Source organism: Meles meles, chromosome 7 (assembly GCF_922984935.1).
Source record: "Meles meles chromosome 7, mMelMel3.1 paternal haplotype, whole genome shotgun sequence".
Taxonomy (NCBI): Eukaryota; Metazoa; Chordata; class Mammalia; order Carnivora; family Mustelidae; genus Meles; species Meles meles.
This window is the reverse complement of record NC_060072.1, coordinates 79,886,362-79,909,584: the sequence shown is the minus strand read 5'-3', so window position 1 is coordinate 79,909,584 and position 23,223 is coordinate 79,886,362. Positions and strand designations below refer to the sequence as shown.

Sequence of the window (23,223 nt, the reverse complement as noted above, 5' to 3'; positions counted from 1 at the left end):
ATTATCCAAACTTCAGCTCACAGAAATGTTTCTTTTGTGCTCCTAGGTGACTCTTGCCTACACCCTTCACCTAGTACTTGGTCATGTGTTCTTGAGTGACCTTTAAGTGTTTTGTATTCTTTACTTTATCAGATTTTATACTTTATATCCCGATTCTGAATGAAGCCTTACTGAAGGCATTGACATCTTAAGATTCTTTTTTCTCCTCCATATAACTGGTTTGAGTGACTTCAAACAGTCATAGCTCTATAAATATATGTTGAAGGAATAGATGTTGATTAAATTTTGGCTTATTGGATATTTGTAAAAGGAGACTTGAATTTCAGAAATCTTTTGGTGAATACCAGTGAGTTTGACCACATAAGACCGGTAGCATGTAAAGGACAGGTGTGTGTACAGTAAATTCAATCCAAAATATGTTTATTGAATGACTACTACGTATGCCAGGTAGTACGTGAGGTCCGAAGTACACAAAGATCACTGAGAAATGGCCACAATGTCAAAGATCTCACAATGTAATATGTAGATCTCCAATGTAATATGGAGACAGGGACACAAAAGGATGATACTATACATTTGCATGAATTCTAGGATTGAGGTATGTACACAGGAATTTATAAGCAAAAGAAAAACTTTGAGGAGCTAAAATAAGATTTATTTCTCTCATTAAAACCATTAACAAAAGCAGAAGACTTAACCAAACTAATCGCCAGACATGTAATTGGTTACTTTATCCGTCAGTTTTTCACTTTGCAGCCCCATCCTTTACTGTTGTTTATAGATTCATTCTCACTCATCTGCTGCATAAGATCAGATTTCAGACATACAACACTTTTTTATTTTTAGAGCTTGACTTTTTCTTCTTTCCCTGAGTGATTTTAGCTAACTGCTTATGGAATACCATGGAAAAATACAAAGTGGAAAAAAAAAAAAAGCTTCAAAAATCAAGCAAGTTGCAATTCGTTTTTATATTCCAATCCCAATGGTGGAGAGGTGACTACTTTCCCAGAAAATCTGTGCTAATAAGGAAGAACATTTGTAGAATTTTTTTTCTACCTTGATTTACTGTGTTTGAGATATGTTTAGATTGACCGTTTTGGAAATTCCCTTGACATATGACTCTGGTAATTAAGTGAGACACTAGTTCTCAAAGATCAGCTTCAGCGTGAGGGTGTTAACATGAAGCATCACCAGCTGCTAAGTCCATTTATTGATTGGGTTGTACATGCACTAATACTGCCTGCATCGAGGATGAGATGACTGTGTTTAACCAGAACAAAGGGTACACAGGTACATCTTTGTTTCGTGACCCATGATTAATTTTTAGAAGGATGCTGAGCAAATCGCTGCCAGGGTTCTTTTATAAAGGGAAGGGCCCTGGCTTCACCATTTTGTCGTTCTTATATCTAATATTACTATTATAACACAAGGGTGCTTATGTGGGAGAAACTGCAGGTTTGGTAGGGGGAGCATACGTTTTAAAAAATAAAGCCTATGCATTTTTTATTAAAAATTGCTTTTTACAACAGCAGCATAATCTGCAGATGGGGCAGCTGATATGGCTATCTTGCTGGTTGTTAAAGAGTTTATTCTACATTAAATTGACTCCCGAGGGCTGCATTTTTCAGTGCTGTTACGACCACCAACCTTTCTTATTGAGAAGGTCAATAGGCCTGATATGAAGTCTTGTAAATCATCCACTCACTCTTTCTGTAATATCTAATGTGTCCCAGTTCACATGCCTTAAAAAATTATAAACCACGGCACATACTGTATATCAACCAAATAACTCAGGTGCTATAAATATAGGTTTTCTTTTGGTTCTGGGCAGATTCATCCCATTACATTTCACAGGTTTTAAATGCTTTTAGCTCAATAGACAGGATCTCTTTTAGTATTCAGGTATCAGGGAGTTGGAATACAATCTGTTTTAAATAGCTCATATGTGCAATTAACCCAAGAGATTAAAAATAGCTCCCTGAAATTCTGAAGTATGTAGGATAAATTAATAGATGCTTTGTTGACTACCATGTTATTAGTTGATGATAAACAACAAAGTTTTATTTTGATTGTAGGAAGAGGGAGGCATTATACCTAAAGAAAAGGTGATGCGGCATCATGGCATTACATGTATGGTGTGTAATGTATGGATTCTTTACATGTGATGTGAAGGGAAATCACTGTCCACCAGCCTTTTTTCTGGATGGGCTTATGGAACCTCTAGTCTGTTCTCTCCTTTTTTTTTTTTTTTTAAAGATTTTATTTATTTATTTGACAGAGAGAAATCACAAGCAGGCAGAGAGGCAAACAGAGAGAGAGGAAGGGAAGCAGGCTCAGAAGGGAAGCAGGCTCCCCGCTGAGCAGAGAACCCGACACGGGGCTCCATCCCAGGACCCTGAGATCATGACCCGAGCCGAAGGCAGAGGCTTAACCACTGAGCCACCCGGGCGCCCCTGTTCTCTCCCTTTTTGCTAGGAAAACTGGCTCACGTGTATATCTTTTATTACTGGCTCAGAATAAACTAGACACTTGAGAAAATGGGTCTATGATTGGTTTGCTCATTCATACTTCTTTGTGATTTCTTTGTTCTTTTCTTTTCTTTTCAAGATTTTATTTATTTATTTGACACAGTGAGAGAGATCACAAGCAGGCAGAGAAGCAGGCATAGTGAGAGGGGAAAGCAGGCTCCCCCTTGAGCAGAGAGCCCGATGAGGGGCTCGATCCTAGGACCCTGAGATCATGACCCAAGCTGAAGGCAGAGGCTAAACCCACTGAGCCAACCAGGTGCCCCTCTTTGTTATTTTCCTGACTGAATAGTGGAGAAGTTTGCATAAAATTGTAGCCTTGTGGATAGTATTCCACATGCTTTCCCAGCCAGTGTGTCTTGAATGACTTCCTTTTTTCCCTATTTTTGTTTTTCACAGTAATTTTAAGTTATAAATTCATGTCTTAAGCTAGAAACACAGTAAGCCCTGCTCTTTGGTCCTACAAGATGCAATAAAAAGAGAAGAGAGGATCTAGATGTGCATACTTGAATTATGAAAGGAAGACAATCAGATGGAAGCAGAGGCACCTAATTCTGTCACTGACTAAACTATCATATGATCTCCCTGATATGAGGACATGGAGAAGCAACATGGGGGGGTAGGGGGATAGGAGAAGAGTAAATGAAACAAGATGGGATTGGGAGGGAGACAAACCATAAATGACTCTTAATCTCACAAAACAAACTGGGGGTTGCTGGGGGGAGGTGGGATTGGGAGAGGGGGAGCGGGCTATGGACATTGGGGAGGGGAGGCGAACCATAAGAGACTATGGACTCTGAAAAACAACCTGAGGGTTTTGAAGGGTCAGGGGTGGGATGTTGGGGGAACAGGTGGTGGGTAATGGGGAGGGCACGTTTTGCATGGAGCACTGGGTGTTGTGCAAAAAGAATGAATACTGTTACACTGAAAAAATAAATAAAATGAAAAAAAAATAAAATAAAATAAAAAAAAATTTTTTTCAGAAGATTTATTTATTTATTTGAGACAGAGGTGGGGGAGGAGGGGCAGAGAGAGAGAGAATCTCAAGCAGGCTCCCCACTGAGCCCAAACTGGAGACCTGAGTGAAAATCATGAGTCAGACGCTTAACCAACTGAGCTACCCAGGTGACCCTGCTGATGGTGCTTTTATGGTTATTTGTGGACATGCAGAGAGCATTGTAAAATTTGAATCACCCTAAGTGCACGTTTCCCAGTTGGGATCCAAAAGGTGATGCTCTGCCTTCTTGTTCTGTCTCTTATTATGGAAACAAATGTCCTTTCGTGGTCTATTAGTGCCACATTTTCTTTGTTCTATTTTTGCATTTTTGTTGGTAATTTTGTGGTTTAAAATGGCCCTCGAGTATAGTTCTGAAGAGCTATCTGGTGTTGCTAAGTGCCAGAAGGCTATGATGTGCCTTCTGGAGGAAAATGGTGGGTTAGTTAAATTTCATTCAGGTGTGGATTATAGTGCTATCAGCTGGGGGGTTCGATGTTAATTAAGCCACAATATGAATTCAATAAGGTTTCTAAACAGAAACACACACAAAACAGAGTAATTTATATTGATTGGTTGGTGAAAATGTTACGACCCAGGCTCACTGGGTCACAAATTCAGTGTTTGTGATGACTTTATAGAATATAACTACCATGAATAATGTGATTAGATTATATAATTGTCTTGTAAGGGAAGGTGGTAACATCAGTATCTTACAGCATTATGGTAGTTCATCTCAGAATTTTGCAATGTTAAGGGTCAGTCAGGGAAACATAAGCCACTTGGAGTATTTCAAATACAAAAACAACGAATAAGGAAATTAAAGTTGTAAGCCATGTTTAGAAAGACTGTGGGAACAAAGGTCAAGGAATCCTCCAGCAAGATTATCAGTCTGAAACATTGAAGAAGGAGTTCTTAAAAGCTTCCTTGGAAACTGCTTAGAGAAGCTCAGATCTGTTAGCAGCTGCCTCTGGAGAATAGTGGCTTTTCCTTTTCTACCTTTTGAATCTTTATCTTAAATATCTCTTATTAGTAGATGCTAACCCAGGAACCATACAGGGAAGGGATACTGGAAAATGTGGCTCCTGGCTTCTCCACTGAGATTTTCCAAGAAAGTGGTGGTGATCCTAGGTCACCAGAAGAGCGTCTAGAACAAGTAGTAGTGGTAGTAGTAATAGTGGTAATATATAGCTACTGTCACAGACTCAGTGACCATTTACAGAAATTCTTCTCTCTTTACATACATAGAACCTTCAGGACCACAGTCACACCCTGACTTCAGAGCACAGATCATGATTAAACGGAATCCAGATGTGTTTCCTTCTAGTTTCTTCCATGAGTGCCTGGTGGTATCTCTTTTTAGATTCTCAGAAAAAAAAAAAAAAAAAAAAGATCTGATTATACTAACTCCCTCAGACAATGGAACTTCTTGACCACTAGGTCACCTTCCTCATGGCAGCCACTCTCATTGCCCTCTAGAAGGGCAGACACCCACTTTCTGGAGACAATAGCTCTCAATACCTCAAGGACAATTTGTTCTCCTTAGGGTGATCAGGTATAACCATGGGCAATAGCTTGAGAAATTCTTTATCCCAGATACTTCATCACACTTTAACGTGCAAAAAATGTTAAGTTCATTTGTGGAGAAGTTGGGAGGGAGGGTCCTCGTAGTTAGTAGAGAAAGTAGTATCCTGGGAATGATCAGATCTGAGTTTTAGTTCCAGCGCCTTGACAGCTAACTAATGCCAAAGCCATCGTATGTTTTAAACACAGGATTTGAAGTCCTGATATATGTCCTCTTGGGGCTTTTGAATATTACTTCCGAAAGGTCACTTGAACCTGTGATTAGATTGCAATTTATAATGGTGTAATTCTCCTAAATACAAAAAGGAAGGCTTTGGTATAAAGGCCTAGATGACCCTCTCCGAAAGTAAGTAATGGTGTAGGATTTTTCTCTCTTTAGAGTTTAGTATCGAGGTTATGGATTCTAGAATTAACAAAATCTCATTTCGAGTTTTTAAAAACTGTATTAGTTGGTTGTTTCCTAGATCAGCGGGTGCCTAGAAGTGGTTTACCTTGCTCACTGTACCCCAAATTATTTCAGAATTTCGAAGGTAACTTCATATCAAATATTTTGGTTGTGGTATAGAGTCAAAATGGCTTCAAGTGAAATCTTCTCACATGGACAAGTGCCTGGTTTGTAACAGCCTCTTTCTTACCATCTTTCAGTGTGAAAAGGCCCGTGGTTCCAGTTGTTTCCATCACAGGATCATAACTGGCTTCCCCTCATGGCTGATGACATTTTTATAGTTACCATCTCTATATAGGTATGTAAATCCCTGTTCCTGGAAAGTTTTGGGCCAGCTGATAAAAAGCAGTCAGTTTGATTTCCATCCTTTCATGAGAGAATGATAAAAGCAAGCCTAGGAAGTGTTGATTATTCAAGTGAAACAGTAGCTCTAAATTCTTTGACTTTCCAGGCTTGTCCTTTAATAGAAAATAATGCTGTAAATAGAAGTGAGCCGTTAGCTAGAAACAATTCAGGGATTGAATTCAATAAAAACTCCCCTGGGTTTCTGCATGAAAGCTATTGAATTGGGCTGCAAATGAGCACAGAGCACCTTCAAAAATTTTTTTCTCATCCTTTCCCATTGTTGAGTCCTGGATTTAGTTTATTGGACAATAATGAATCTCCATTGACCTACCTAACTGGCATATTTAAATACTTATTTCATTTAAAAATGGGTACTCAAATACCTATTTCATTAAAAAATATGTTGAGAAAGAATGAAACAGCTTGTTCAACCATCCTTCTTAACAGCACCTCTGGAGTCTCTCTGTGCTCTCAACTAAATCCAAACTTGCAGAATTTCATTATGAAAGAATATTGAGTCAATTCAATTACCCTTGGAATTTGTGGTGGTCTCTCGTGTTAGAGTTTCACCCGAGGGAACTGCAAAGTGCATTCATTTTAATTTTGTTAAACCCACATGAGGCTGTCCTGATTGAGGAAATTTGGAGAGTGGGTCCTGATCATTTTTACTTTTGAAAACTGAAGCGTACCATATACATAGTAATAAGCAGAAAGTGCACTGATTTTAAGTATATAGCTCAGTGAATTTTTACATACATATTCACCCATTATGATTACCTTGATGAAGACAGAGAACATTTCCTGCGTGCCAGAAGGTTCCTTGTGCTTCTTCCCAGGTAATACTCCTACTCCAAGAGGTAATCGCTGGCTGAGTTGCTATCACCATTGATTAATTTTGCCTCTTCTTCAACTTCATGAAGTGAATCCTAAATGAACCCTGTCCTGTGTACTCTTTCGTGTTTTGTTTCTTCCATTCAATATGATGTCTCTGAGATTCATCCACGTTGTTGCGGGTAATAACTTACTTAGTTTTACTGAGGAGTTAATATTACATCATTATGAATATGCCAGACCTTATTTATCCATTCTCTTGTTGGGTGTTTGGGTTGTTTGGAACCCAGTTTGGAAGCACCGTGAATAAAGTTGGTATGGATATTCTTGAGTACATGTTTTGAGTACATTCTTGAGTACATGTTTTGGAGGAGCTTTGCACTCATTTCTTTTGCATATATACTTTGCTGCGGGAATGCTGGGCCATAGGGCAGGCGTAGGGTTAGTTTTTGTAAACACCGCCAAGTAAGTTTCCAGAGTGATGGCTCCAGTGTACATTCCCATGAATGGTATAAAAGCGTTCAACCTGCTTCATATCCTCACCAGCATTTGGTACTATCAGTCTTTAAACAAGTTTACTATCTGGCAAAGGATTGGTGATCTATTCCTAAATTTCATTTAGGGAACATTTCCCTGTTGAATATTGTTTAGCACCTTCTCATATGTTTATTGGCCATTTGTGTGGGTGTGGGGGGGGCGCTGTGTGTACATGAATTATCTATCTGCCTGGTACCCACTTAGAAAAATTTTTTTGTTTAATCTCCTTCGCAGTGGTGTGTGAGGTTCTTTTTATATTCTGGATGCAAATCCTTTGTCAGCTTTGTGTATCACAGTTCCCCTCCCCCCAAGTCTGTGACTTGCCTTTCTACTCTTTTTTTTTTTTTTTAAGATTTTACTTATTTATTTGACAGACAGAGATCACAAGTAGGCAGAGAGGCAGGCAGAGAGAGAGGAGGAAGCAGGCTCCCTGCGGAGCAGAAAGCCCGATGTGGGGCTCAATCCCAGGACCCTGAGATCATGACCTGAGCCGAAGGCAGCAGCTTAATCCACTGAGCCACCCGGGTGCCCCTATTTGCCTTTCTACTCTTTTAATCATTTCTTTTGATGATGAAAGTTATTTAAGGAATTCAAATTTATCACTTTTTTGTGATAGTGCTTTCTGCATCCTATTCAATAAATCCTTGCCCATTATAAGAATGGATTAGTTTTTTGATTGTGGCTCTTGGATGTTTTGTAAATTGCATTCAAGAACAAGCAGTCTGAGTGGCTAATTCTCAAAAGCCTATTCAAGGAGTCAAATCCTCCATTTAGTTGTGAAAAAAAATTCTGTTTTGTGTTTTTTTTTCTTTTCTTCACTTCTCTCTTTCTTTTTTCTTTTCCTTCCTTCCTTCTTCCCTCCCTCCCTCTCTCTCTTCTTTCTTTCTTTCTTTCTGTCAGCATTGTGGATCATTCTTGCTCCTTTCCAAAAGGGGCACAGTGATTGTATTTATTGCAGATTCTACTCATTTTCAGTGTATTAAGTCACATCAGTTCTTAAAGTGGACAGATATAGTCTTTAACTTGATTTCAGAGTTGAGTGAACTTTTCTGTACCCTGATATGAACTAATAAAAACACTTCAGGATATATGTAAGAGAAGAGGGAAGGAAAATAAACCCAAAATTAGACAAAAGAAGGACTGCTGAGAAGATTTTGAAAACTAAAGTAATATCTGACCCAAACTTTAAAAAGGAATTTAGAGTTTCCCAGTGAGCCCTTTGTTGGAAAGATTTAAGGGATAATCCTAATTCTTTCTAACCTATCATGTGGGCCGATCGAATAGTAAGTTCATAGACTAGAAGGCAGTCTAGGGGCTCAGAGCATATAAAAAGCAGATATGGTACCGACTGTCTCTTCTCTGATGTCTTACCCCTGAAAGCAGAAACATCTCAGGACCAGTTAGAACTTGGATTGTATGTGCCAGAAATGGGCACAATGACAATGACTCTTTCTGGATCTTGGCTTCACAGCTGCTGGACCACTTGCCCTAGGTTCTCTATCAAACAGCAAGACTAAGGGGTCAGGTTGGGTTAACTTACCATCCATGCTGCCTGTCTTCCACTTGCCTTTCCAGATTCACTCTCTACCCTTCTCCCCACTGTTCTTTGCACAGGTTCTCTCTTGTTCTCTGGCGTCAGCTTGGGTTTGGCCAATAAGGAACACCATCAGGAGAACAATAGGAAGAAAGAAGGTAAGGTGAAGAGAATTATTCCCTTCTTTCAAGGTTGCAGCAAGTTGGCCAGATCCCAGGCCCCAAGGCCACAGCCCGTTTCAGCTGCTTCTTTCCATACAGCATTTCTTCCAGGTTCGGGTAACTGCTCCTTCCCTTAATCCTTCAGGCTTGGTGTACTTACAGCCCCCAAACCTTACTTGTGTGAGAGCATGGCACTATATCTGTGATTTCCTTATATACCATCTTTATGAGTCCCTGCACAGAGTCCCACTATTAAACTCTATTCCAATGACCAACTTATAGAGGAAAAAAAGTAAAATTGTGTGACAGGATATGGACACGGAGGTTACACTTTGACTAATGCTTCATCAGAGAAAACCTAATGCACACTCCAGAAGTTCTACCCAGTAAGCAGGTCCCATTCTGTTAACTGCTCCTCCTAGCCCCAAAATGAGTCCTAATACTCTCTGATATGTTTCTTCCTTTTTCTTTTCACCTGGCTCCATCTTCAAATCTCAGCTTGAATATTAGTTCCAAAGTTACTTTGAGAGGGTTATATATAACTCATTCTTAGCAAGGAGTAATTTAGAGAACAGAGGTTGAAAGTTGAAATACATGCATAAAGAATGAATCTGGGAACACTGAAAAAAATAAAATTACAAAAAAAAAATAAAAACAGAAAAATAAAATTCAATTAAAAAAGTTGAAATAACATATTTGTGCCTTTGTTTCTATATACTCCTTCCATATCATATGAAATTTGTTCAGTTTTATTTACCATTGTAAAACTACCAGCTTCCATAGTGTTTGGTACCTTTGTGAGTGCTTGATAAGCAATTGTTGAGTGAATTAATGATTCATAAGCAACTGAATAATAGCATTCAGCTGTACTGAATCTTTGCAAACAAATCAATCAGGTATTAATAAAAAATCATTTAACTTTGGGTTCAGAGAAAAATAACAGTAAAGGAAACAGAAAAGAAAAGCACTAACTGAAGGGAATCACCCCAAGTATCAAATCTTTTATTTTTTTCTATTCTTTTCCAGACTTCATCTTTTTTGTACACAATTTCTGTAAAACTGCTCTCATATATAGATACAGTTTTCCTCTATCCTTGCATTTAAAGTGTTGTGTAAACATCCCCTATAATGTTAAACAGTCTGAGTAGTTGTGGTTTTTAACAACTTCATCTAATTACATAAAGGTGTCAGACTGTGATTGCTCTTCGCCCTGTTGTCTGACATTTAGGTTGTTTTCTATATTTTACTGTTATGAATCTAACCTAAATGAATTGCTTCATGACACTCCAGTACAAGAAAGGTCACATTTCTTTGTTTTTCTAAATCAAATGGTATTTGGCTAGGGCTCCCACCTGTGAAGGTTAATGAGAAATTCAATCTCAGTCATTTTTGAAACAGCTTCTGTGTCTTTCATTGGTTTTACCAGAGACCTGGGGCTAATGTGGCTCAAGAAAATTAGGAAAGGGCTCGTCACCCTCAGATCCCTTTGGGTCCCTTTGGGTCCTTACACTCCAAATGTGGAGAGCTAGTCCTCCCCATCTTGTAGTTTGGTTGGCTCCAAAGGGCAGCAGTGATGTCTGTTCTCAGAAGCCCCGCCCATTAGTGGCAATTGATATGCAACATCGCCCTCCCTTCTGCTTCTTCCAAGATCTCAGGTCCTCCTGGAACACTGTGCTCAATCATATACATGGTTTCCCACACAAAAACCCACAATCCCAAACACGGTCTTGTCTTCTGCCATTTACTCACTCTTCTGCTTGTTCTGCCTTCCATTCCTGTCCTCTGTCAGGCAATTATAATTTCTTTCTGCTATAAGTCAGACCTCTCAAACCAAGGCTTCAGCGAGACCTTTCTGTAGGGCAGCTTCTGAAATAAAAAAACGAAAAACAAATAAACAAACCAAAAAGAGCTTATTAAGCTACTTGGAACTCCACCCCAAGAAGAGTCTAGAACTTGCAATACAAAGGCATGGATGTCCTTTGTGTGAAGGAGGGAAAGGAAAAATATGTTACTCTTTTAAGGCCTCTGAGAATTTGACTCACATTTGTATCTCAGTAGATTTTCTAGCTGTGTATAGAACGCTACAATACATATTACAAAACATATTATTTTTTCTCAAGAAATAGTATTAATGGGTCAAATTTTATAAGTCAATCTGTTAAAAACAGCTTACAAAGCTAAAAGTGTTGTAAGAAAGAGAACTGAAAGGACATCAACATCAGACAAGGTGGCTTCCACTACTATAAATTGTGTTGTGAGATCATTTAGGAAATTCTTCCATTAAAGACAAGGAGAAAACAGGAGGCTCACATGGTTAAGGCAAATTAAGGAAGGCCATCTCATCCTCACCTTCTACTGTCACTGATGTTCAATGATGCTTTCTGCTTAAGAGCCCACAGGACAGCTGACCCCTACTCTGCTGCACTCAGAAGCTCCAAAGAGCAGCAGTGAAGTTCTCTGTGAAGATGTCTGAGAGCCATCAAGAGAGCAGAGTTAAATCTGACTAGAACCTGAAAGAATTGAGACCTCAGGAAGTGAGTTCCCTGCTCATGGCTGCTTTCCTTGGAAGTGGGTGGGTTGTTGGTTCTGGATAGAAGAAACAAGGAATTGAGAGCCTGTCTGCTGGCCTTATGAGCTTTAAAGAGGGAATATGAATTTGAATTCAGGGCTGGAAAGAAGGTAAAGGGCTCTGGTGAAAATCTCTGGCTTTGGCTCGTACTCCATAGGGTCATACTCTAGGAGTAAAAATAGAGCATAGTAATAGGGACTGGATTTCCTGGAGATCTTTCTTTATTTCTGACCGAAAGGAAGGTGGTCCTAGATTGTGAGACTCCCAGAGAGGTGACAGAAACAACACAGATTTTCTTTAGAAAAAGATAATAGAATTTCTAGACTCCAGTTAATTTTACAAATAATTTTGCAAATACAATGTCTGGGATACAATTTTAAAAAATCGGCACACAAGGGGATAATGCAACATGAACCAACAGAGCAGAAATAACAAACAATAGAGACAGATGAGTTAGGGGCTTCAGATCTTGGAGGGATGAAATTACTGGACACAGACTTTTAAAAATATGTGATTTTTTTTTTAAATATGTGATTTTAATTGAAAACATACATGACCAAGTATTTTATCAGAGATTTGGAAACCATGGGAATCTATTAAATGCAAATTCTCATACTACAAAGGGCAAAAATCAAAATTAAGAGCACAAATTTGAGAAAAACAGCGTATTAGATAGAACTGATATTTATTGAAAGGGAAGATAAGTCAGAAAAATATAACAATCAAGTAATGAGGAATAAAGAGATTGAAAATACAGAAGAAAGGATTAAGAGACATGGATAAGCAAGTGATAAGGTCTGGTATACATGTGATTAGAGATCCTGAAGTGGAGAGGAGAGGAGCAGTTAAACAGTAGCAATATTTAAAAAGATAATGTCAGTTTTCTGTAAACTGACAAATCCAAAATTTTTTTTTCCCAGATTTTTTTTTCCATTTTATTTATTTTTTCAGCGTAACAGTATTCATTCTTTTTGCACAACACCCAGTGCTCCATGCAAAACGTGCCCTCCCCATTACCCACCACCTGTTCCCCCAACATCCCACCCCTGACCCTTCAAAACCCTCAGGTTGTTTTTCAGAGTCCATAGTCTCTTATGGTTCGCCTCCCCTTCCAAATTTTTTTTTTTTAATAAACATATAATGTATTTTTATCCCCAGAGGTACAGGTCTGTGAATCGCCAGGTTTACACACTTCACAGCACTCACGATAGCACTTACCCTCCCCAATGTCCATAGCCCCCTCCCCCTCTCCCAATCCCACCTCCCCCCAGCAACCCCCAGTTTGTTTTGTGAGATTAAGAGTCATTTATGGTTTGTCTCCCTCCCAATCCCATCTTGTTTCATTTATTCTTCTCCTATCCCCCTACCCCCTCCATGTTGCTTCTCCATGTCCTCATATCAGGGAGATCATATGATAGTTGTCTTTCTCCGATTGACTTATTTCACTAAGCATGATACGCTCTAGTTCCATCCACGTCGTCGCAAATGGCATGATTTCATTTCTTTTGATGGCTGCCTAGTATTCCATTGTGTATATATACCACTTCTTCTTTATCCATTCATCTGTTGATGGACATCTAGGTTCTTTCCATAGTTTGGCTATTGTAGACATTGCTGCTATAAACATTCGGGTACACGTGCCCCTTCGGATCACTATGTTTGTATCTTTAGGGTAAATACCCAGTAGTGCAATTGCTGGGTCATAGGGTAGTTCTATTTTCAACATTTTGAGGAACCTCCATGCTGTTTTCCAGAGTGGTTGCACCAGCTTGCATTCCCACCAACGGTGGAGGAGGGTTCCCCTTTCTCCGCATCCTCTCCAGCATCTGTCATTTCCTGACTTGTTAATTTTAGCCATTCTGACTGGTGTGAGGTGATATCTCATTGTGGTTTTGATTTGTATTTCCCTGATGCCAAGTGACGTGGAGCACTATTGGGATTTCATCAAGATCAAAAGCTTTTGCACAGCAAAGGAAACAGTTAACAAAACCAAAAGACAACTGACAGAATGGGAGAAGATATTTGCAAACGACATATCAGATAAAGGGCTAGTATCCAAAATCTATAAGGAACTTAACAAACTCAACACCCAAAGAAACAATCCAATCAAGAAATGGGCAGAGGACATGAACAGACATTTCTGCAAAGAAGACATCCAGATGGCCAACAGACACATGAAAAAGTGCTCCAAATCCAAAATTTTTAAAGCAGTTAAACAACACAAAACAAAACAGAACAGGCTGCCTTTAGTGGAGCAATATTCAGATCAATAATTGTCATTGAGTGGAACAATGGGAAGCAGAAAATATGGAGTGATGTCTACAAATGCTGAAAGAATTCTATATGCAAACCCCCCAAACCAAAAACCAGTCATCCAGCCCACCAAACAAATACACACACACACACACCCTCCAAGAAAGAAGGTGAAATAAAGGCATTTTTAGACAAATTATGAAGCATTTATTTAGCAGTAGATACACACTTCACAAAGTAATACAAAGTGTTCTTCAGGCAGAATAAAAATGATTTTAGATGGAGAATTGGAGTGGTAGAAGGAATATAAAGCAATGAAAATAGCAAATATGTGACTCTCTCATTAAATAGTAGAATAATCAGATAAAAATAAGCAAGGACACTAAATATCTGAAAAAAAGTATAAGAAAAGCTGACATACATAAAATACTGATCACAAAATGTGAAGATTTCACATTCTTTTAAGGTAAGTATATGTAGAACATTTATGAAAATATGCTTATGTTTGAGCTATAAATCACATTTAAAAATACTTAAGGCTTAATATCAAATAATATGTTCTCTGACCATAATGATGTTAAATGAGAAACAGCCAATAAAAGATAATGAAAAAAATCCTCATATTTTTGTGAATTAAAATATACAATTATGAATAACTGCTGAGTTAAAGAAGATGTTAGAATAGGAATTTGACAATATTTTGAATAAAATGAAAAAAATATACTACATATTAAAACTTCTTAAAGAAAAACATATACTCAAAAATGTAAAAAAGAGACTAAAAGCAATGAGATAAGAATTAAAACAAGAAATTAGGGAAATACTATCCTACTAAATTTAAAGAAAGTAGAAGAGAGAAAATAAAAGATAAAAAAATTAGAAATTTGTAGGGTTCCCTGACTGGCTCAGTTGGAAAAACGCGTGACTCTTGATCTCAGGGTCATGTGAGTTTGAGCCCCATACTGGGTGTAGGGATGACTTACATAAATAAAACTTTAAAAAAATAAAAAGTTTTAGAATAGACAACACATACAACAGAGGAAAAATACAGCTCACAGTTGGCTCTTTGAAGAAACTAATCAAATTTATAACCCTCTACTACACTGATGAAGTAAAGAACAGAGATGGAACAAATAATAACAGAAATAAAAAATAAAGAGGACATTACTATAGATAATACTCAAATTATCAATACTCTAATTAGATATTATGAACAATCTTCTACCAATAAATTAGAATACTTTAGTAAAATACATTTGTAAAAAAATACAACTTAGAAAATTGGTGCAAGAAAAAACAGAAGATGAGAAGAGAGTTGCAATAATTAAAGATTTGATTCTGGCTAGATAGTTTCAATGGCTAATTTTAACAAACATTAAAGAAGAAATAACACCAATTTTATGCAAATGATCCTAGAGAATAGAAAGAAGGAACAATCTCCAATTGCTTTGTGAGACTGGCATGTTCTTGATATCAAAACCGCTCACAAGGACATTATAAGAAAGGAAATTAAAGGCCAGTTTTATTCATCAACATAGATGTAAACATTCAACATATAGTCAGATTGAAACGAGATCTACATGAAAAGTACATCCTGACCACGTTGGGTTTGCTAAAAAAATTCAGGTTCAGTTTAACATGAAAAAAATCAATATGGTTCACAACATTAGAAGGAAATTAGTATATAGAAAGAAAACAGAAAGAAACAAAGAAGAAAGAAAAAAAGTTGCAATGAATTACAGCCTATCTATGTAGAGCAGTGACCAGCTAGGGGTGACTTTGTCCTCTAGGAGACATTTGGCTGCCTGAAGCTATTCATGGTTGTCACACTCAGGGAGTGCTTCTGCTGTTGAATGGGTAGAGGCCAGACATACTGCTGGCCATCCTAGTACATAGTACATCCAGTATATAGGACAGCTCCCATAACAAAGGATTATGTGCCCAAAATGTCAATCATAGTGAATTGACCAAAAAAAAAAAAAAAAAAATCTTGTTGTAAACAAGTAAATAGAATGCCTTGAGAAAACCAGAGACACACAAGAAAGACTCAGAATTTAAGAGAATTTAAGAATGTTTCAAGCAGGAAGGCACCAACAAGTTTTCTATGGGAAAGAAGAGAATACATACAACATTGTTACCAGATAATTTCATACGTTTAGAAAATAAACTTGGTTATGTGCACTGACCTGCCCTCTGCACTCGCTCATTAAAAAGTCTGTGGGGGTATTAAAAGGATCTTGCTGGTAGAGAATTGCCATATTGATTGAGTAAAACAGTCTTTGGGGAAATTTCTCAGATGTTTGATACAAATGGCAGTTCCCAGAGCGTGGGAAACATCTTGCAACATTTCCTTCAAGAGAGGAAGTCAGACCTTAATTATGTCAGTGATCCACTCAAAGATACATAATCCATGCTCTTCACTGTATGGTGCTCAGAAAAGTAATTCTTAACATTAGTTTTGCATGGTATTAGAATTACCAGATTTAACAAATAAAAATACAAGATGTCCAGGTAAAGCCTTCACTGTTTATCTGAAATTCAATGAACTGGCCATTCTGAATTTTATCTGGTTAATCTAATATGCATTGTAATTACTTTTAATTTGCTTTTAACACAAAGAATATCTTTCATGTATTAAAATTTTCCACCCTCTTTACAGTGTCTTTCTTTAAAGAAAAGCCTTAAGGCGTTATCTTTCTACCCCTCTAGCTCTCTGCCTTCCCTACCTTACAAATTCCATTTAATTAACATAGAATCAAAGTTCTTGATCCTCTAATTTTCTTTATTTATATATTGGTTTTGTGGGAATGATTTTAATTTAGGACTTATTCCAAGTATGAATTCTGACCTTAATATATAGTATTTCCCTGTAAGAAGGTTGAAATCAACTGTGGTACTGGGACAGTGAGGTGTGGTGCAGACTTAATAAAACACAAAACAATACCTGCTATCAAAGAAAATCTCTGGACCACTTTGTTTCAGAATCACATGTGACATTTAGATGGGATTCCTGGGCCTGAAGCAGAATCTGCATTTTTAACAAATATCCCAGGTGAATCTTAATACACATTAAAAGTTTAAACATCACCAGGCTAGAATTTTTCAGTTGTGCAGGTGTCCTCAGTACTGGAAAGCATTAAATTAAAAAGTAATGGTTTCATTAATTTAATAATTTTTTGTTTCATTTTTTTTGTTTCATTAATTTTAGACTTCATTTGGAAATATGGTGGTTGTTTCACAAACCATTCTGAATCCATGTCCATGAATTCCCATTTCTTCTTCAGAACCCAGATGAACTCCCCTTCGTACACCATTTATTTTGTCCATTCACTCATTCGTTCATTCATTCATTCATTCATTCAACAATGACAGGTACAAGCTTCTGTGACTACTTTAAATGGAAATGTTATAAATATAAACCTTATCATTACCCTCCTGAAGGACCGTATCTTCATATTTTACATTTCTGTCTTTTTCCACATTGTTGGCAGCCAAAAAAAATACAGCTTCATTTTACTTATTTGTTTTCCTGTCACCTGTGGCAAATATTTAATTTGTTACTAAATGACATTTATGGTCTTGAACTTGCTGTTTCTGTGTCCTCCACACACACTGGGGTCCCAGTATGCACTGACAATATGTGTGTATGCTTATCAAAGTGCCCTTAGGAAATGAAATAACATGTGAAACTCATTTTTTATTTTCCAGCAAACTTCATAACATTCTCCTTGGTTCTATCCTTTGGATAGATTTCTAGTTTATCTTATATGTGAGAAATGACCTTATAACCTGTGTGTGACAGTTGTTTGGGTTTTATTAAGTGCCCTGCTAGCTGGCGATATAGGAGCATTACTCATAGATATTTGTTTGCTACCCCAGTAAGCCAAGAAAATTTATTTTTATATATTTAACTACAGTGTCTTTCTTCTCCTGCATGTCATTTAAAAGTAGTTCATGGAATAAGGAGAATACTGCCAAGTCTTGCTTTAGAGGTGAGAAGGAGACAGATTGCCATCATGGGTCCCAGAGGTGAACTTTTGTAACATACATATCTTCTAGGACAAAGTGAGCTTGATGAAAATTAAATAAAAATTCAAACTAAAAGGAATTTCTATTTTTTTTCCTATATGCAGAGGAACAATCAGCTCACCATCCCTACTTCCTTCCCCAAAGTGTCAGTGGGAAAGGTCCTGCAGAATGCTTCCATGATACCATCAGAGGGGCACGCCTACAAGAAAGCAAGCCACTGCCATATAGTGGGAAGGGTTTTTGTTGCTGTTTTTGAAACAATGACATCTTAGTGGCCATGTCAAAGTTCTGTCTAATTTCTGTCTTTATGTTCAGGAAATTCATTAGGACTTAAAAACCAAATTCTTAATCATACACTCTTTTCATATATTGTACTGAGACTCAAATCCGATATTTTACTGATGATCTCACACTATCCAACAGGGACAGTTTTAATGAAACTGTATTATTTCGATGTGACTCTGTACACTGATCCCAAAGCAAATATGATCATTATCCATTCTCACAAAAGATTTGTGCGTTACATTCCATTTCTCTGGCAGTTAGATATGGCATTTGGTTATGCAAATGTGTGGGTGTGTAATGCATGATCTTATGTGTCAGGATGTGGCTGTGTAGGAGCAGAAGTGCAGCTAGTTCTCGCTGTAAGTCTCGCCCAGGACAGCTTCACATACCCATTTGGATCCAAACATGCTAGTGGAGACTTGCTCTTTTTTGTTTATTTGTTCTTGATCACAAAGATACCCGGATACAATAAGGTATGGGAAACAGTCAATGAAGCTGGTTAGAGGGCTGCCTGAGAGGCACTCTACTTAGAAACTGACAGTGAAATTTAGGCTTCAGATCGCTCAGTAAACTGGGACAAATGACTCAAATTCTCTGAACCTTGTTTTTATGACCTAGAAGTAGGTGTAATCGTATCCTAGGTGTGTTATGGTTTTTGAATTAAAGGCAAAGTGTTTGTAGTAACCGAAGATTGGTAACATCACAAATGATATTAGGGGTCTGAGCACATAATGGGGTGCCCTTAGCCATAACTAAAGTAAGCCTTCAAAGTGAATACAAATTGAAACAAATGAACCTACTTCTAAGCCAGACTAGAGACATAACCACACCCAGAGAAACCCCCCATTGATTTCAAGTGACTTTAGAATTCTGCTTACATTTTCTGGCATATATTCTAAGGATGATAAAACCTATGAAAAATATTAAACATCACTCAGTTTTATTATTAATATTAATAATATTGGTATTGTTATTTTGAAACTATCTTTGTTGATGTTGTAGGATAGAGCAAGAATAAAATATTAAGGTCAGCAGGAAACAGAATTTGAAATATAAGTGAAAAGAGGTATAAATATAGAATCAAAGAAATGAAGGAAAAACTCTGAAATGTTAAACTTGAATGGGAAATATCGGTATGAACTAGTGATGTTAATATACATATATTTTCTAGCTCTGTCCACTGAGAAAACCTAGAATCATAACGCAGGAGCGATGAAACTCTTGCTGTCTTAACAGTGGTTTCTAAACACCTTTTGTACTAAAAATTCCTGGAAAATAGCTGTTTCCAAGTTTAAGATATTTTGTGCCAGAAAGTAAGAAAGTAAGCACAGAAGTCATATCAAAAGGATATGGGAACCAATTTGAAAGAAGTCCAGCTGATCAAATTTGATCATCGTGAATACTATTAATTAACTGAAAGTTATTGAATATATAAAATTTTATGTCTATATTGAGACTAACAACAATAAAACAGAAGACTAAACCCTCATTTGTCCCCATTGGCAAGTACGATTAAATTCACTCCTTACTTTGGAAGTTGGTAATTAAAAGGAAAGTATTAAGCATTTATCTTACCTTTTGGCTAGGACCATAGTTCAGGATAAACAAATAGCTTCAGGTGAAATTCTCTCAAGAAGTTTCCAGAGCAATGCCAACTAAAATGCAGAAGGAATGATGCAATTAAAAAAAATCATTTTTTTAAACCCCTAATAAAATATTTGGTTCAAACAAGCGTTATTACTTGATGCTAAACCATGAGACATAAGATTTCGTATGATGCCAAAGCATTACACTATAGATGGCTCGCTAATCCCAAAGGGAGAAACTTCCCTTGGTAATAAAGAGATCCAAGTGCCACCACCTCCACCCAGTGATCAAACTTACAGCACTGCTGGGGAAAAGCCAACATCATGGCCCTTCCACTGTGTGTAGTATGAAGTACAGAGGATCACTCAGAAAATACTCTTGCCAAAATAGTTAACTCTAATTCACACCTTATTTACAGAAGATATACGGGCCAGAGGAATGAGTAAATGATATCCCAGGAAATACTTGAACGTGTACGGACTATGGGACATTCATCAGACAACTGGCCTGATGTCAACTTTGTGATGGCTAAACAGGTGTGGGGTCAGAGTCTCAATGACTGGAATACCACTATGAACACAGTCTCACACGTCTTGGGCATATGTCCTGGGACACACTGCATGTTTATAGAAAATGCGTGGTCAGAGAACCTCAGATACTCCAAAATGGGCTAACAATAAGCCTTTCTTTTCTTAAAAATCAGTGTATACTGAAACCTACAGCTACAACTTTCTTTCTTTTGTTCTCTTTTTTTCTTTTTTTTTCTTTTCTTCTCTTTTTTTTTGAATGGTGCTATTTTGGTTAACATAATGACAGTTCAAGAATGATTATAGAAGAGCAATTATTTTGTCAAAACATGTTTAAACATAGAAAATATCTGTTGAACTTCTATGCTGGTAAGACATTAAAAATATAAAACTTTTTAAAAAATATTTTATATATTTATTTGACAGACAGAGATCACAAGTAGGCAGAGAGGCAGGCAGAGAGAGAGGAAGGGAAGCAGGCTCCCTGGTGAGCAGAGAGCCTGATGCGGAGATTGATCCCAGGACCCAGGATCATGACCTGAGCCGAAGGCAGAGGATTTAATACACTGAGCCACCCAGGTGCCCCAAAAATGTAAAACTTTTTTTATGTTTTATGCTTATAATTCTGTGAATGTTGAGTTTTGTTGTCATTATTACAATAGAAGGGGTTTGGGGGGGAGTCAAGATGGCGGGGAAGTAGGAGGAGGCGCCGTTTCAACCTGTACCCTAAAGTGAGCTGATTACCTACCAAAAAACTCCGACCACCCATGAAATCAGCCTGAGATCAGAATTATACACGTCTGGATCTCTACAGGAGCAGAAGACGCCAGTGGCAGGTAAAGCAAAGTGGGAACATCGGACTGATATCGGAAGATACAATAGAAGGGGTTTGGTAAAGTTAGACTTTGTCTCCAGATACCTTCTTAAAAATTTACTTTCTTTTCTAACAATATGAGTGTAATAAAAGAATATATGTTTTATATTTTTGTATCATAAAATTTACACGTGTGCATTATTATCCCCATTGTATTTTAGGTTCCACAGCTTCATGCTTTTTGATGTGGGAATGTTTCCACTAACCCTTTAAAAATTTAAAATTCGATCTTCTGAGTTGTCTGAGTATCAGTAACCTTTCCTTTGTGTGTCTGTATATGTAAGGCTGATTTTGTTAATTTAAAAATTTGTTCATGAGGGCAGTAAATTCTCTGAGCACCAAAAATTGAAGTTATAAATAAATTTCTAAGGATGGATGTCTGAACAATCAATGATAGTTTTAAATGAAGCCTAACTAATAGGAACCATTATGATTTCAAATGAGTTGAATATAAAAGGAGACAGAACAATAAATGAGATCCCTATTAATAAACATATAATGATAAGGCTACTATTGCAAACACAAAGTCAGCTTCATTCAGATCAAGCTTGCAGCTAATTTATATTTCAAGCATTTTATTAACTGATATCTAATGAGAATTACTCACATTTTTCACAGTCTCACATCAAACTCTCCTAATAAAACTCTGCTCTGTTTTGCATGTGAGTTGCATCATTTCATAAAATTTTCAGCAGTCTTTGACTTGCTAAATAAAGTTGTCACTCAAACCTCATTTCCCGCCTGAGCACAGGGAAGCTGAATGGACACTGCATTAATCCTGCATATTGTCTCTGCTTGATGAGGTCTCCCAGAGATCTTTGTCCTGTCACCTTTAATGGACTCTGTCTAATGGACTCATTAGTGAATTTCTTATCATTTTTAGGAGAAAGATGCAATCTTACAATGCTGTCCTTCATGCATTTGGAAATTATTATAATTTATTCCTTAAACACTTATTCAAAAATTAAGAATGAGGAAAATCTACTTTATTTGGGTACTGTAATATTGTAACAATGACATGCTGATTACAATGAGGGGTCTAAGAATACTATTTCATGCTGATTACTCATGTTATATTCAAAACTAGTCATTAAAGCGGACAACACTCTCCAACTCAGTAGCTTAGTATTACACCATAGTCAAAAAATGTGCAGCTGGGAAATGGAGATTTTCTTGGCTTCATTTATCTATAAGTACAGAAAACTAATAATAATTGACTTCTTTTTTTTTTCTTCTTTTTTTTCAAAGATTTTATTTATTTATTTGACAGACAGAGATCACAAGTAGGCAGAGAGGCAGGCAGAGAGGGAGCAGGGTAGAAGCAGGCTCCCCGCTGAGCAGAGAGCCCGATGCGGGACTGGATCCCAGGATCCTGGGATCATGACCTGAGCCGAAGGCAGCGGCTTAACCCACTGAGCCACCCAGGCGCCCTAATTGACTTCTTGATATCATGCAAATCTCTCTAAGTTCATGCAAGGGGGATTTAAATTTTAATATTATTTTGCATTGCATTCCAATAATGAATGCTCATGTTTGTTATCTTACACCACACTCTTCCTTCTCTCTTTCCCTTAACTTCTCTTGTTATTTTGGTTGATAAAATTCATATAGATGGGTGGTTGAGGGGGTGGTGGAGAAGATGGATATTAGACAAATATTTAATTCTGAAAAAATCAGAATGATTTACTACTTTTATGGTGCTCATGTGTGTTCTTATACCCTCAATTAATTTGTAACAACTTGCCACTCATAGGCCGATCACTTGAGCAAATATGCTAAAGTTTCATTGCCTGGTTTTCTTTGATCTCCAACATTTTAATGGTTCTTGCCTTTATATTTAATAAGAAAAAATGTCTAGTGTTAATAATCTCGATAATTCAAACATATTTTCCCTTTGCTTGAAAACATGATTTGACTTTTTATTGATAATTGCCTGACTCCGTTCTCTGATGACGGGAGGAAGTGGAGAGCTAGTGTGTAGCAGCTATATAACCCCAGGCTTGGGGGGAGGGTGGTGGTGTGGTGGTGGTGGTGGTGGGGGGGGGGGGTTGGTGAAGTGGTAAGAAGAAGGTGTAAAGAACTGGAAGAGATATATCTGAAGTCGAGTTCTGAAGAGAGACCAGAGTTGAGCTTGAGTCATCAG

The 23,223-nt window shown here is 37.4% G+C and overlaps 1 pseudogene; it reads right to left on the bottom strand.

The window, feature by feature from the left end:
- Positions 1-23,223, bottom strand: part of LOC123946380 — a 72,048-nt pseudogene that overhangs the window by 25,463 nt on the left and 23,362 nt on the right.